This window comes from Cherax quadricarinatus, chromosome 30, assembly GCF_038502225.1.
Source record: "Cherax quadricarinatus isolate ZL_2023a chromosome 30, ASM3850222v1, whole genome shotgun sequence".
Lineage (NCBI taxonomy): Eukaryota > Metazoa > Arthropoda > Malacostraca > Decapoda > Parastacidae > Cherax > Cherax quadricarinatus.
Window position 1 is genome coordinate 9,894,304 of NC_091321.1, and position 17,628 is coordinate 9,911,931.

Below are 17,628 nucleotides of genomic sequence, written 5' to 3' on the forward strand. Positions count from 1 at the left end.
CATCTCTCCCTTATACACCTGCGTTTAGCTGCTCCTGCAAGGCTAGGGGACTCAACACCTCTGTATTTATTGACGGTACGAACATACGAGTCTAATGTAGACACGTTTGTAATACTTGCGCATTTCTACTGCTCAAACGTTTCACCTGCACAACAAGCTTCTTCACTGGAAAAAACAGTAGTAGTAGTAGTAGTAGTAGTAGTAGCAGTAGTAGTAGTTTTGATGTGATAGTCCGTCAGCCTTTGTAGGTGCTGGTCTGTTCACTCAAGCCTAGAGTGTGTGTGTGTATATATGTATGCACATATATATATACATATATATATATATATATATATATATATATATATATATATATATATATATATATATATATATATATATATATATATATATATATAATCACACTGGCCGATTCCCACCAAGACAGGGTGGCCCGAAAAAGAAAAACTTTCACCATCATTCACTCCATCACTGTCTTGCCAGAACGGTGCTTTACGCTACAGTTTTTAAACTGCAACATTAACACCCCTCCTTCAGAGTGCAGGCACTGTACTTCCCATCTCCAGGACTCAAGTCCGGCCTGCCGGTTTCCCTGAACCCCTTCATAAATGTTACTTTGCTCACACTCAAACAGCACGTCAAGTATTAAAAACCATTCGTCTCCATTCACTCCTATCAAACACGCTGACGCACGCCTGCTGGAAGTCCAAACCCCTCGCACACAAAACCTCCTTTACCCCCTCCCTCCAACCTTTCCTAGGCCGACCCCTACCCCGCCTTCCTTCCACTACAGACTGATACACTCTTGAAGTCATTCTGTTTCGCTCCATTCTCTCTACATGTCCAAACCACCTCAACAACCCTTCCTCAGCCTTCTGTACAACAGTTTTGGTAATCCCGCACCTCCTCCTAACTTCCAAACTACGAATTCTCTGCATTATATTCACACCACACATTGCCCTCAGACATGACATCTCCACTGCCTCCAGCCTTCTCCTCGCTGCAACATTCATCACCCATGCTTCACACCCATATAAGAGTGTTGGTAAAACTATACTCTCATACATTCCCCTCTTTGCCTCCAAGGACAAAGTTCTTTGTCTCCACAGACTCCTAAGTGCACCACTCACCCTTTTCCCCTCATCAATTCTATGATTCACCTCATCCTTCATAGACCCATCCGCCGACACGTCCACTCCCAAATATCTGAATACATTCACCTCCTCCATACTCTCTCCCTCCAATCTGATATCCAATCTTTCATCACCTAATATTTTTGTTATCCTCATAACCTTACTCTTTCCTGTATTCACTTTTAATTTTCTTCTTTTGCACACCCTACCAAATTCATCCACCAATCTCTGCAACTTCTCTTCAGAATCTCCCAAGAGCACAGTGTCATCAGCAAAGAGCAACTGTGACAACTCCCACTTTATGTGTGATTCCTTATCTTTTAACTCCACGCCTCTTGTCAAGACCCTCGCATTTAGTTCCTTGATAATGTGAGTAGTCACGAAAGCGCTTGGAATTTCTCTATTCTTTCAGAGTGGTTGTTTTGCATATTCTGAAATCACCTGTTTACTGTGATCTTATTGCATATATATACGTATATACATACATATATGCCGCTTAATGTCACTTCTGGCAGCATGCGTATACTCTTGGCTTAAAGGACTATCCATCGCCTACCAAAATGGTGGTCACGTTAAAACTACTACTACTACCACCAGTGTTACTACTACTACCACTATTACTACTACTGCTACTATTACTACAATCTCAAATATTTTTTTATATTCGACTGAAGAAACCTGTTGTGCAGGCAAAACATTTCGGCAATAGAGATACCGAAGTGTTGGCAGTGTGTGTGTTATTCTTCCACCTTCTATCAAGCCAAGACGACTGAACACCTTATGTCAAACCAAGACGACTGAACACCTTATGTCAAACCAAGACGACTGAACACCTTACGTCAAACCAAGACGACTGAACACCTTATGTCAAACCAAGACGACTGAACACCTTATGTCAAACCAAGACGACTGAACACCTTATGTCAAACCAAGACGACTGAACACCTTATGTCAAACCAAGACGACTGAACACCTTATGTCAAACCAAGACGACTGAACACCTTATGTCAAACCAAGACGACTGAACACCTTAATGTCAAGGCTAAGAGACTGAAGACCTAGTAGTGAGTGATCTACTACACACGACGCGGCGTGTGTAGCTTGGGTGGTGAGGATGTCCTCATAGGGACACCCCATTAAAACTTAATTAGCGAGATTGGTTAGACATTTATATTTAGAGAAATTGATCCCTAATTAGTAAAACTGGTCAGTAATTAGTGAGAGTGATCTCTAATTAGAGCGAGTATTCTCTAATCAACGAAATAGTCTCCAATAAATGAGATAGATCTAATCAACATAGGTCTCTAATCAGATAGGTCTATAATTATCGAGATTGATGTCACTACCGGGATTGGTCTCTACTTTAGATATACTGGTCCATAATTAGTGAAACCGCTCGGTAATTACCGGAATTGATAACTAATTAGCGAGATTCGTCTTAAATTAGCAATATTAGTCTCCAATTTAAGGGGGTTTCTGCAATTTTAAAACTTGCCTCAGTATATGCTGTTTGATCTGTAGTTGAAACATTTTCACTTTTCTTAACGTAGTTGTCAATGATTATATTGTAACTTAATTTTTCTATATCCTTATTTAAAACTGACGTGACAGTCCATGTAGTCTCTTGTTTTATTCTTATAACCATAAAGTACAACAGCTATTACTTATGCTACCTGCTGCTTGCTGTTGCTGCCTGCTGCTGCTACACGCTGCTTGCTGTTGCTGCCTGCTGCTGCTACACGCTGCTTGCTGTTGCTGCCTGCTGCTGCTACAAGCTGCTTGCTGTTGCTGCCTGCTGCTGCTACACGCTGCTTGCTGTTGCTGCCTACTGCTGCTACACGCTGCTTGCTGTTGCTGCCTGCTGCTGCTACAAGCTGCTTGCTGTTGCTGCCTGCTGCTGCTACACGCTGCTTGCTGTTGCTGCCTGCTACTGCTACACGCTGCTTGCTGTTGCTGCCTGCTGCTGCTACAAGCTGCTTGCTGTTGCTGCCTGCTGCTGCTACACGCTGCTTGCTGTTGCTGCCTGCTGCTGCTACAAGCTGCTTGCTGTTGCTGCCTGCTGCTGCTACACGCTGCTTGCTGTTGCTGCCTGCTGCTGCTACACGCTGCTTGCTGTTGCTGCATGCTGCTGCTACAAGCTGCTTGCTGTTGCTGCCTGCTGCTGCTACACGCTGCTTGCTGTTGATGCCTGCTGCTGCTACACGCTGCTTGCTGTTGCTGCCTGCTGCTGCTACACGCTGCTTGCTGTTGCTGCCTGCTGCTGCTACACGCTGCTTGCTGTTGCTGCCTGCTGCTGCTACACGCTGCTTGCTGTTGATGCCTGCTGCTGCTACACGCTGCTTGCTGTTGCTGCCTGCTGCTGCTACACGCTGCTTGCTGTTGCTGCCTGCTGCTGCTACACGCTGCTTGCTGTTGCTGCCTGCTGCTGCTACACGCTGCTTGCTGTTGCTGCCTGCTGCTGCTACACGCTGCTTGCTGTTGCTGCCTGCTGCTGCTACACGCTGCTTGCTGTTGATGCCTGCTGCTGCTACACGCTGCTTGCTGTTGATGCCTGCTGCTGCTACACTCTGCTTGCTGTTGCTGCCTGCTGCTTTCACACGCTGCTTGCTGTTGATGTCTGCTGCTGCGACACGCTGCTTGCTGTTGATGCCTGCTGCTGCTACACGCTGCTTGCTGTTGCTGCCTGCTGCTGCTACAAGCTGCTTTCTGTTGCTGCCTGCTGCTGCTACAAGCTGCTTGCTGTTGCTGCCTGCTGCTGCTACAAGCTGCTTGCTGTTGCTGCATGCTGCTGCTACACGCTGCTTACTGTTGCTGCTTGCTGTTACTGCCTGCTGCTGATTCTGTTGTTGGTGCTTGCTGTTGCTGCCTGCTGCTGATTCTGTTGCTAGTGCATGCTGTTGCTGCCTGCTGCTGGTGCTTGCTGTTGCTGCCTGCTGCTGATTCTGTTGCTGGTGCTTGCTGTTGCTGCCTGCTGCTGATTCTGTTGCTGGTGCTTGCTGTTGTTGCCTGCTGCTGATTCTGTTGCTGGTGCTTGCTGTTGCTGCCTGCTGCTGATTCTGTTGCTGGTGCTTGCTGTTGTTGCCTGCTGCTGATTCTGTTGCTGGTGGTTACTGTTGCTGCCTGCTGCTGATTCTGTTGCTGGTGTTTGCTGTTGCTGCGTGCTGCTGATTCTGTTGCTGGTGCTTGCTGTTGCTGCCAGCTGCTGCTACCTGCTGCTTGTTGTTGCTGTTACTGCTGCTGCTGCTTCTGCTGCTGCTGCTATCTGCTGCTTGGTGTTGCTGCTGCTTCTGCTTCAAATACTTCCATTTCTCTTTTGCTCTCTCTGCTTTAACATATAATTTCATTACCTTCACTTGGGTAACTTCCTGTTCAGTATTTCGTACATTTCTTGTAAATCAACTTTAATATTTTATACGCTAACTTTTACACTTAATTCAAAATTACCCCAGAAATTGGAGATGAAACAAAATGACGTTTCTGTCGGTCCAGGACGGACCAAAACGTTCTAGCCTCGGCATTGCAGCTTTTCAACCTCAGGCTGCATATTTTTTTACAAATTTAATTAGTTTTTCCTTATACTGTTCAGGTTTTTATAGGCTAAGTGTTTTTTTTTAAAGCTAAATAATTTATCTTTGAATCTTTTTGAGATAATGTTTAAGTCGAACGAACGTCTCAGAAATTTTGATTTGGGTGATATAATTTCGCTTCATGTCTGAACATCTTGTACACTTAAGACATAATTTAATATGAAACCTTTATTTAACTTTTGTTTATACTTTTTAACCATCAATCAGACATTAGCAAGTAAGAGTCAGATATTTACAAGTAAAAGTCAGATATTTACAAGTAAAAGTCAGATATTTACAAGTAAAAGTAAGACATTTACAAGTAAAAGTCAGATATTTACAAGTAAAAGTCAGATATTTACAAGTAAAAGTCAGGTATTTACAAGTAAAAGTCAGATATTTACAAGTAAAAGTCAGATATTTACAAGTAAAAGTCAGATATTTACAAGTAAAAGTCAGGTATTTACAAGTAAAAGTCATATATTTACAAGTAAAAGTCAGGTATTTACAAGTAAAAGTCAGATATTTACAAGTAAAAGTCAGATATTTACAAGTAAAAGTCAGGTATTTACAAGTAAAAGTAAGATATTTACAAGTAAAAGTCAGATATTTACAAGTAAAAGTCAGATATTTACAAGTAAAAGTCAGATATTTACAAGTAAAAGTCATATATTTACAAGTAAAAGTCAGGTATTTACAAGTAAAAGTAAGATATTTACAAGTAAAAGTCAGATATTTACAAGTAAAAGTCATATATTTACAAGTAAAAGTCATATATTTACAAGTAAAAGTCAGGTATTTACAAGTAAAAGTAAGATATTTACAAGTAAAAGTCAGATATTTACAAGTAAAAGTCATATATTTACAAGTAAAAGTCAGGTATTTACAAGTAAAAGTCAGATATTTACAAGTAAAAGTCAGGTATTTACAAGTGAAAGTAAGATATTTACAAGTAAAAGTCAGGTATTTACAAGTAAAAGTCAGGTATTTACAAGTAAAAGTCAGGTATTTACAAGTAAAAGTCAGATATTTACAAGTAAAAGTCAGATATTTACAAGTAAAAGTCAGATATTTACAAGTAAAAGTCAGATATTTACAAGTAAAAGTCAGATATTTACAAGTAAGAGTCAGATATTTACAAGTAAAAGTCAGGTATTTACAAGTAAAAGTCAGATATTTACAAGTAAGAGTCAGATATTTACAAGTAAAAGTCAGGTATTTACAAGTAAAAGTCAGGTATTTACAAGTAAAAGTAAGATATTTACAAGTAAGAGTCAGATATTTACAAGTAAAAGTCAGGTATTTACAAGTAAAAGTCAGGTATTTACAAGTAAAAGTCAGGTATTTACAAGTAAAAGTAAGATATTTACAAGTAAAAGTCAGATATTTACAAGTAAAAGTCAGATATTTACAAGTAAAAGTCAGGTATTTACAAGTAAAAGTCAGGTATTTACAAGTAAAAGTCAGATATTTACAAGTAAAAGTCAGATATTTACAAGTAAAAGTCAGATATTTACAAGTAAAAGTCAGATATTTACAAGTAAAAGTCAGATATTTACAAGTAAAAGTCAGATATTTACAAGTAAAAGTCAGATATTTACAAGTAAAAGTCAGGTATTTACAAGTAAAAGTCAGATATGTACAAGTAAAAGTCAGGTATTTACAAGTAAAAGTCAGATATTTACAAGTAAAAGTCAGATATTTACAAGTAAAAGTCAGATATTTACAAGTAAAAGTCAGATATTTACAAGTAAAAGTCAGATATTTACAAGTAAGAGTCAGATATTTACAAGTAAAAGTCAGATATTTACAAGTAAAAGTTAGATATTTACAAGTAAAAGTCAGATATTTACAAGTAAAAGTCAGGTATTTACAAGTAAAAGTTAGGTATTTACAAGTAAAAGTCAGATATTTACAAGTAAAAGTCAGATATTTACAAGTAAAAGTCAGATATTTACAAGTAAAAGTCAGATATTTACAAGTAAAAGTCAGATATTTACAAGTAAAAGTCAGATATTTACAAGTAAAAGTAAGATATTTACAAGTAAAAGTCAGATATTTACAAGTAAAAGTTAGATATTTACAAGTAAAAGTCAGATATTTACAAGTAAAAGTCAGGTATTTACAAGTAAAAGTCAGGTATTTACAAGTAAAAGTCATATATTTACAAGTAAAAGTCAGGTATTTACAAGTAAAAGTAAGATATTTACAAGTAAAAGTCAGGTGTTTACAAGTAAAAATCAGTTGTTTACAAGTAAAAGTCAGATATTTACAAGTAAAAGTCAGATATTTACAAGTAAAAGTCAGATATTTACAAGTAAAAGTCAGATATTTACAAGTAAAAGTCAGATATTTACAAGTAAAAGTCAGATATTTACAAGTAAAAGTCAGATATTTACAAGTAAAAGTCAGGTATTTACAAGTAAAAGTGAGATATTTACAAGTAAAAGTCAGATATTTACAAGTAAAAGTCAGATATTTACAAGTAAAAGTCAGGTGTTTACAAGTAAAAGTAAGATATTTACAAGTAAAAGTCAGATATTTACAAGTAAAAGTCAGATATTTACAAGTAAAAGTCAGATATTTACAAGTAAAAGTCAGATATTTACAAGTAACCTTTTCTCGGCTAATTACTTATTTGCCTTTTACTTAATCCCTTCCGGCAAATGCTTCGTCGAAATTAGATATCTTCATATTTTTTTCCTCTTTCATCTTGTCTGGCACCATCTTAGCCCTCTCATCTTGTCTGGCACCATCTTAGCCCTCTCATCTTGTTATTCAGATTCCCCTTTTCCTGCTCCCTCTAATTATCTTAATTAATTTAGCAATTATTTTCCTCGTCTTCGCGATGTTATTACAAGGACTGGTAATTATTCTGGTTATAGCATAATCATCATTTGCTTTTCAATATGTTGTTACCCTTTTTCTATTTAAATTATCTGAATAATTTTGTTACGAAAGGGACAGGGATATCGCTGTTATTAACTGTGGCGTCCCTGTGTAGGACGCAAGAAAATTAAGTTAGTAAGAAAATGCGTTATTTTTGGTAGAGCTCCTACATTGTATCTTTTGGTGACGAGGAAGCAGCCAGGTGGGTGTGTGAGACAGAGAGAGAGACAGAGAGAGAGGGGATAGAGAGGAGATAGAGATAAAATATCGTTTTTCAAGTAACGCTAGTTTAATTTCTTTTATTTGTTTTAATGCATAGTTCATTTTCTTCATCTCAGGGACTAGTCTGGTTTCAAACGTCTAGACTTTCACAAGCATGTTTATGTTTAAAAAAGAATGGGCTTCACAGTGATGCTGCGTACTCGATGATAGATCTGACGTTTAACAGTGTTGTAAAGAGTTCTGGTATGCGTTTGACTTTCGACTCAGGTGAGACATTTGATGTGTTCACTGTAGATAAACATTCTTCCAGAAGTTGTTTTCACTTTTGTTTTAACTTATTCTCTGTCTCTGGTTACCTAACAGTCCCCATCTCCAAGACTTTGCCCTTGAAGGACGGTCCCTTGAACCTTCGGAAGGTCTCTGGATTCAAGGAATTAGAGCTGACATTCCCTTCCAATGATCAAACCTAATTACCTTCATTCATCTCATTCCCGGAGCGTTATAAAGGTTTAGAGTATACGAGTGATTGGGGTTGAGCTCCATCAGCCACTTGTTTCATACTCTTACTGGTGATTGCTCTTTGTGGTACGTATTTATTATCAGTATAACATAATTAAAGTTATCAACAAAACACAGGAAGGAGTCCTTGTGGTTCTGTTGTATTGTTTCCATGCTGAATGTGTGTAAGTTGAACTGCAGCTCTCGACCAGATTTTCAACGTTATTCTGAAGTGATCTGGATATATATTATCTTGCTTGTAAGGTATGAATTATTCCAAGTTCCGGCAGGGAGGCAGGTGAGCCAGAAGGCTGGGGCACGCACGTGCCTGTACGAGCACAGGAAGACGAGATAAAGCAGGTTCACAGACAAGCAAGCAGGAAAGTAGGCAAGCAGGCATTCTTTCAGGCATTTTGATCTGGCACTTACACAGTTTTGTCCGAGTCTGTCAGTGGTGGTGGTGGTGGTTGCTTCCTACACCACCATATATACCACCAACCTCAGTGGTGGTGGTGGTTGCTTCCTACACCACCATATATACCACCAACCTCAGTGGTGGTGGTGGTGGTTGCTTCCTACACCACCATATATACCACCAACCTCAGTGGTGGTGGTGGTTGCTTCCTACACCACCATATATACCACCAACCTCAGTGGTGGTGGTGGTGGTGGTGGTTGCTTCCTACACCACCATATATACCACCAACCTCAGTGGTGGTGGTGGTTGCTTCCTACACCACCATATATACCACCAACCTCAGTGGTGGTGGTGGTGGTGGTGGTTGCTTCCTACACCACCATATATACCACCAACCTCAGTGGTGGTGGTAGTTGCTTCCTACACCACCATATATACCACCAACCTCAGTGGTGGTGGTGGTTGCTTCCTACACCACCATATATACCACCAACCTCAGTGGAGGTGGTATTTGCTTCCTACACCACCATATATATCACCAGTGGTGGTGGTGGAGGTTGCTTCCTACACAACCATATATACCACCAACCACAGTGGTGGTGGTGGAGGATGTTTCCTACACCACCATATATAGCACCAACCTCAGTGGTGGTGGAGGTTGCTTCCTACACAACCATATATACCACCAACCACAGTGGTGGTGGTGGGGGTTGCTTCCTACACCACCATATATACCACCAGCCTCAGTGGTGGTGGTGGGGGTTGCTTCCTACACCACCATATATACCACCAACCTCAGTGGAGGTGGTATTTGCTTCCTACACCACCATATATATCACCACCACCATATATATCATCAGTGGTGGTGGTGGAGGTTGTTTCCTACACAACCATATATACCACCAACCACAGTGGTGGTGGTGGAGGATGTTTCCTACACCACCATATATAGCACCAACCACAGTGGTGGTGGTGGAGGTTGCTTCCTACACCACCATATATAGCACCAACCACAGTGGTGGTGGTGGGGGTTGCTTCCTACACCACCATATATACCACCAGCCTCAGTGGTGGTGGTGGGGGTTGCTTCCTACACCATATATACCACCAGCCTCAGTGGTGGTGGTGGGTGCTTCCCAAACCACCATATACACTACCAAACCCAGTGGTGGTGGTGGGTGCTTCCCACACCGCCATATATACAACCATCAACCACCAGCCTCAGTGGAACCTCGACTTAATTTCGTTATCAGAAAGCGAGTCAATCTTAGCGAGCTTTACTCACATCTCACACAATGTTTCGTCTTCCCTAGAAATATTCATCTTAAAAGCTCTTTATTTTATATGTAAAATATATCATGGTATGAAAAAATACGTAACTCAGGGTGAATTTGTGTTTAATTAATTAATTACAAATGTAACTTAACTGTGTTCTCGTTAAATTTACATTTATGTTTTTAACACTACTGAATAGAACCTCGTTTACTGGCAGAGCTAGAGATCAACCTTCAACACACAGGAAACCTTAAAAAAAACAAAAAAAAAATAGACGCTACAACAAGTGGGCAATAACATACTTTGTCTGGTACACTTATGTGAAAAACTTCACGGCCGATACATTCAACAGTTTCATACACAAATAACCCGCACATAGGAGAGAGGAGCTTACCACGACGCTTCGGTCCTAATTCTTCCACTACCTACCTTAACGAACATTAAAATGGTATAAAATACCGACAGATTGTTAGGTAAGACACATATGCAACAGTTAGATATCTTTATTTCGAAACGTTTCGCCTACACAGTAGGCTTCTTCAGTCGAGTACAGAAAAGTTGATTGAAGCAGAAGAGACTTGAAGACGATGTAATCAGTCCCTCAGTCTGGAGAAGAGCATTGTTCCAAAGTTTGAAACAATATGGAGTTGAAGTGACAGGATGGAGCCTTATATACCGCCAGGAGGTGAGACAGGTCACTAGTTTCAAACTTTGGAACAATGCTCTTCTCCAGACTGAGGGACTGATTACATCGTCTTCAAGTCTCTTCTGCTTCAATCAACTTTTCTGTACTCGACTGAAGAAGCCTACTGTGTAGGCGAAACGTTTCGAAATAAAGATATCTAACTGTTGCATATGTGTCTTACCTAACAATCTGTCGGTATTTTATACCATTTTAAAGTTCAATCTGTCAGACACTGCAACACAAGGGTATCTTGGTACAGACCTCGAATCAACTTCGACTATCTCTACTAGTGAGAGCGGCTGGATTTGAGAGGGACCTGACCTCCCAACATCTGCGTTCTACTAGTGACCTGTCTCACCTCCTGGCGGTATATAAGGCTCCATCCTGTCACTTCAACTCCATATTGTTTCAAACTTTGGAACAATGCTCTTCTCCAGACTGAGGGACTGACCACCTCAAAACTTTAAGGGTGATGGACTGATTACATCGTCTTCAAGTCTCTTCTGCTTCAATCAACTTTTCTGTACTCGACTGAAGAAGCCTACTGTGTAGGCGAAACGTTTCGAAATAAAGATATCTAACTGTTGCATATGTGTCTTACCTAACAATCTGTCGGTATTTTATACCATTTTAAAGTTCAATCTGTCAGACACTGCAACACAAGGGTATCTTGGTACAGACCTCGAATCAACTTCGACTATCTCTACTAGTGAGAGCGGCTGGATTTGAGAGGGACCTGACCTCCCAACATCTGCGTTCTACTAGTGACCTGTCTCACCTCCTTGCGGTATATAAGGCTCCATCCTGTCACTTCAACTCCATATTGTTTCAAACTTTGGAACAATGCTCTTCTCCAGACTGAGGGACTGACCACCTCAAAACTTTAAGGGTGATGGACTGATTACATCGTCTTCAAGTCTCTTCTGCTTCAATCAACTTTTCTGTACTCGACTGAAGAAGCCTACTGTGTAGGCGAAACGTTTCGAAATAAAGATATCTAACTGTTGCACATGTGTCTTACCTAACAACCTACCTTACCACTACTACTACTACCTACCTTACCACTCCCACTACTTCCACTACCTACCTTACCACTACCACTACTACCTACCTTACCACTCCCACTACTTCCACTACCTACCTTACCACTACCACTACTACCTACCTTACCACTACCACTGCTACCTACCTTACCACTACCACTACTACCTACCTTACCACTTCCACTACTTCCACTACCTACCTTACCACTACCACTACTACCTACCTTACCACTACCACTGCTACCTACCTTACCACTACCACTACTACCTACCTTACCACTACCACTGCTACTTACCTTACCACTACCACTACTACCTACCTTACCACTTCCACTACTTCCACTACCTACCCTACCACTACCACTACTACCTACCTTACCACTACCACTACTACCTACCTTACCACTACCACTACTACCTACCTTACCACTTCCACTACTTCCACTACCTACCCTACCACTACCACTACTACCTACCTTACCACTACCACTGCCTACCCTACCACTACTACCTACCTTACCACTACCACTACTACCTACCTTACCACTTCCACTACCTATCTTACCACTACCACTACCTATCTTACCACTACCTACCTTACCACTCCCACTACCTACCTTACCACTCCCACTACTTCCACTACCTACCTTACCACTCCCACTACTTCCACTACCTACCTTACCACTCCCACTACTTCCACTACCTACCTTACCACTCCCACTACTACCTACCTTACCATTGCCACTACCAGTCTTACCACTACCATTACCTACCTTACCACTACCTGTCTTACTACTACCTACCTTACCACTACCACTACCTACCTTACCACTACCAATCTTACCACTACCACTACCTACCTTACCACTACCACTACCTATCTTACCACTACCACTACCTATCTTACCACTACCTACCTTACCACTACCTGTCTTACTACTACCTACCTTACCACTACCACTACTTACCTTAACACTGCCACTACTTCCTCTTCTCACTCTCTTGTTCCCATCCTTGTCCTGCTCGCTTGTATATACCAGCTGCCTCACTATTTTCTGTTAGTGTGACTTTGTAAATGGTCCAAGTCGGACCGAAGCGTCGTGGTAAGCTCCCCTCTCCTATGTGCGGGTTATTTGTGTATAAACTGTTGAATGTGTCGGCTGTGAAGTTTTTCACGTAAGTGTATCAGACAAAGTATGTTATTGCCCACTTATTGTAGCGTCTTTTTTTTTTTAGGTCTCCTGTGTGCTGAAGGTTGATCTCTAGCTCCAGTGAATGAGGCTGTTTTCAGTAGTGTTAAAACCATAAATGTAAATTTAACGAGAGTACAATTATAGTTGAAACAAACAGAATATTAAATACGTTCTTTGTGAGTTTTTTTCTCTTTGACCATCATATCTGCAAGATAATCACAGCAACAGGTGATGTTATCCAGGATAACAGCAGTGAAAACAGTCAAAAGATCCTTGTTACAAAAAACGCGATTTCTAATAAGCATAGAGATCTCCAGTGAATACTAAAAAGGACTGCCCTTCTAGCATCCAACCTGTTACTGGGTTTTTGTAACAAGTAGTCAGTATCCTGGTCCAATTATCCATTAGAATTCATTAAGATTCAGTAGTGTTTCAGGATTACAACTGGTAGGCTACTAACTAAAGAAATTAACATTTTAATAAGTTTATTAATAAAGTTGTCTAGGCGTGTAATATCCAATTAAATTAAATTAATCAATATAAACAAAATAATAATAATCACTTCTCTCGTGTACAGTAGTATTGTGCTGAAGGTACATATCTCATCTTTATGGCTTATAAGTACCGTCAGGTACATCATTAGAATTTAATAACATAATACAAATATATACAAGTAAATTTGTGTGCATGTGTGTAAGTGCTCTAAGTAGTTCGCTATGTCTCAAGACTCTACTAGACTTAACCAGTGACTGACTAAAAGCCCTCACGTAAACTAACTTCTTGACCAACCTGGCAATCAGAACAGCTTGCTTGAACAATAAGGCGACTGTTAAGCCGAACAGCAATATAACAAGCAACAGCAACACAAAATCAGGAACAAGGAGATAATATAACGACACTAAGTAGGGACCATCAGCAGATCCTCCACAAAAGTCACAAAACTCCCATACTACTGAATCTAAGTTCAGCATAAGAAAATCCCCGACTGTAACAGTGCACAGATACCAGTACAAATTAGGTCAGAAGCTACAGCTCAGGACCTGAGTTGCTCAGAGTGTCTAAGTGACACACAACATCAGTACAACGTCGAAAATCACTAAGTCTAGGCAATGTTCTGTGAACAGAGTTCCACAGAACCAACAACAAGAAAGCGACAGAGACGATCTTCCAACAAGGGCCCGCAAGGGAGAGGAGTGTGGGACGTCTTGTTAGGAGAACATCCAGCCGACCTGAGAGAGCAGGCCAGACCGACTACTCCAGACGAGGTGTGATAACCCCCCTGATCACGTGACTCTCCGTGGACTGCTGCTGCCCAGCAACACAGAAGCCGGCAGGGAAACGAGCGAAACGCTTGTTAGGCAAGTCCATCAGCTACTTAATACTCGAACTATGAGCACTGAATAATATATAAATGTTACATCCTACCTAATAATATAAATAAGTCAAATAATAATATAAAGCAATATATTTACTATTTAGCAAATATCGCAAATATAAGCAATATAAAATTATATGAACAGGTAATATACATTATATACATTGTGACCCATTCAGGGGTCGCAATAATCCTCTCTAAGTACTTTTATCAAAAAAGTGTATCGCCAGAGAGAAACTGAGGTAAGAAAGCAGGTATAAACTATGTAAAAGCCTGTGTGAATAAAAGATAAAAAAATTAGGCATATGTGTAACACTTTGGTATCTTTATTTGAAGACGTTTCGTCAACCAGTTTTTTTTTAAATTCACAACAGAGATGCTCTACGAAGACAACAGAAGATGAGTACTCAGTCCTTCAGTGTTGCAAAACTACCTCATCTTTACTGTCTTCATATATCATCTCTGTTTTGAATTCAGAAAGGCACTGGTGGGCTAAGCGTCTTCAAATAAGATACACCCAAATGTTGCATGTGTCTAATTCCCCATCTTTTATGTATTGTGTACCATTATTGTAATGCGCACACGCATTACAATAATGGTACACCATACCTTTGGGCAAAGTATGGTGTAACATCTCGAACCAATGTGAAAGAAGACTAGTGCAAAATATTAGGATATTCAGTCCTGAGGACTGAAGAAGACATTAGTGGCGAAACATTTCCTCAGCAAAGTGTCCAAATACTGATGATAAATTAGACACAGGTGCAACTTTTGGGTATCTTATTAAGGAAACGTTTCGCCACACAGTGGCTTCATCAGTCCATACAAAGGAGAAACTTGAAGCAACAAGTACATGCGTTTTATCTCACCTTTCAAAGCTGGATTTGTTTTAGCTGTATCTTTCTCATTGGTTATTCGCATACATATGTCTTTGGCGTAAACTCGGCAAGCCAAGACGTAAGCCAGCAGTGCTGGCTAATGTTTTGGCTTTTCATTATTGCAGACCTCAAGTTAGCCAGCAGCGATGGTTTGATTGAGGTCGACAATAATGAAAACCCCAAACATACCAAATGTGTGGATTGTAGGTTAGGAGGACCACCAGCTGTGTATGTGGCAGTGATTGCAATGCCAGTGAGCTCGTTAATGCAGCGTCTGTGACCTGGTTATTGCAGCATCAGTGACCTGGTTAATACAACATGTACGGGCCGAGGACAAACACGTACGGTTTCTCACCTCCGTGAAAATCACACGATGCTGGAAATGAGGAGAGAGGTTAGGGACTCACTGAGGCGTGCTCACGCTAAGCCTTTGAAGTCACCCAGCCTTTGTGGCAGGTCCTTGGTGAATGTCACGCTTGTGAGGTCAGGGTGAGGTCAGTGGAGGTCAGTGCGAGGGCAGTGTAAAGGCAGTAGAGGTCAGAGGGAGGCAAGCCAGGGGTCACTTTGTATGTGCAACGTCAACAAGAGATGGATCAGTAGACTGAACTTGCTCTGCCTTTACCTGCTTCTCTTTCTTCTTCTTCTTCTTCTTCTTCTTCTTCTTCTTCTTCTTCTTCTTCTTCTTCTTCTTCTTCTTCTTCTTCTTCTTCTTCTTCTTCTTCTTCTTCTTCTTCCTCTCTCTCTCTCTCTCTCTCTCTCTCTCTCTCTCTGTCTCTGTCTCTGTCTCTCTCTCCACCTTTTTTATGTCTTTCCATTTTCTCAGGTTCTGGTTTCCATTTCTTCTAAATTGCATACTGAGTTGTTTGCAAAAGTTTTTCAATTTGTCTAATGCAGAATTCTTCCGTAAGGAGCAAATATGGCGGGTAAAGGCGCAGATGAGCCGCAGGAAAGTTAGGAAAAATGCTTCTTCAGTCTCAAGGTGGTTAGCAAGTGAGAAGATCTAGTTAGGAGATGGTGGAGGCACACTCAATATGCAGTTTCATGCATAGGTATGATAAGGCCGTAGAGGCCAGGATGCAGTTCAGCTGAGAATTAGTAAACAGGTGGTGCTACGGGACACAAGATAAGACTCGACAACTGCAAATACAATAGAGGTGAGTTTAATTGGATGAAATTAATTAGGTGAATTAAGTCAGGTGAGTTAAAGTAGGCGAGTTAAAGTGAGTACAGGATGAGAACACTGGAATTGTCCTCGTTGGTAAACAAGAGAAAAATATGTCGCAGAAAGATTGCTATAAAATATTTCTTTACCGAGTGGTAGATAACTGAAATAGGATCCAGTAAAAAGTAGATGGTGCTAAAAATTCTCGAAGCTCGACTTCTATGACTGAGTTTTGAAGACGAGACACCTTCAACATAGCTTTGCTTCAACAACAACAAAATGCTTGTGAAAAGACACTTAAGTGCAGCTTCAGGAAACGTTACTAAATATACATTGTTTCACTTGAACAGCAGACTCACTTCATGCCTGGGAAGAGCATAATATTTACAATTCTCGTGCACTATTTTGAAGCATTGATTCTGATTCTCCTGTCTTATTGTGCACTTATAATTTCTCCTCACCTTTGTTTTTTTGACTCAAATACCTTTTGAATCTTAGGTGGGAGATGGGAGAAGGATGAATCAGGTGTGGAGGTGAGTTGCAGAAGGAGGGGAAGATCTCGTTGCTGGCCACCATCATGTGCTTTGGTCCACAACTGTATTGTCAGAGGCTTGACTAATTGGAAACGTCCAGTTATTTTAGTAATAATGTTTGAAACTGTGATCAGTGCAGTTTCTAGCTTTCTGTTGAATTTGTTACTTTCTTTGATGAGTAATTTGGCTTCTGTGCGTGTCATCAAATAGTTATACTAGTTATGGTACGTAACACAAGCTATATTCAAATTGCGTTGTAAAAACATGTTTGTATTCGTTTATGAGCTTTGACAGACTTCGGCAGTTTCTCCAACATACAGATAATCACAACGTCCAGAAGGGATTTCATATATCTATATCCTTCTTAATTGTGTGGTGGTGGTTTTGTGGCTTGTGAATGCCCGTATATTACGCTAAGTGATGACTAATGCTCTACTGTCGACATGTTTTAGAAACCTTGTGATATTGAGTGGGCAAGGTTTAAGTCTCTCTCCATGTTGTGCTGGGTTTTTCTGTTATGTATCTTTGTGGTTTTATTTCGCATTTTTGTATAAATTATGTGGGATAATGTAATTAAAAAAATGTTTTTGATTTTGTTACATTCATTGTGTAGGAATTCTTTTGTTCTGGTGTGACGGGGCCAGTAGTGTATGAGATCATATTTGTTGATTGAGTTACAACAGTTTAAAAGTAAATTACGAGGGTATATACAGAGAACTACACACCTCTCGGTGTGTATACACTGAGAAATACCTCTC

The 17,628-nt window shown here is 40.3% G+C and overlaps 1 protein-coding gene across 1 annotated transcript in view; it reads left to right on the forward strand.

Moving 5' to 3' along the window:
- The first annotated feature begins 7,937 nt into the window (after positions 1-7,937).
- mus201 (rad2 superfamily protein mus201) overlaps positions 7,938-17,628 on the forward strand; it is a 200,927-nt gene continuing 191,236 nt past the window's right edge. Inside the window, exon 1 of the mRNA XM_070089880.1 lies at positions 7,938-8,077. The gene's annotated coding sequence lies outside the window, so the exon portion shown is untranslated. The remainder of the gene's footprint in view (positions 8,078-17,628) is intronic.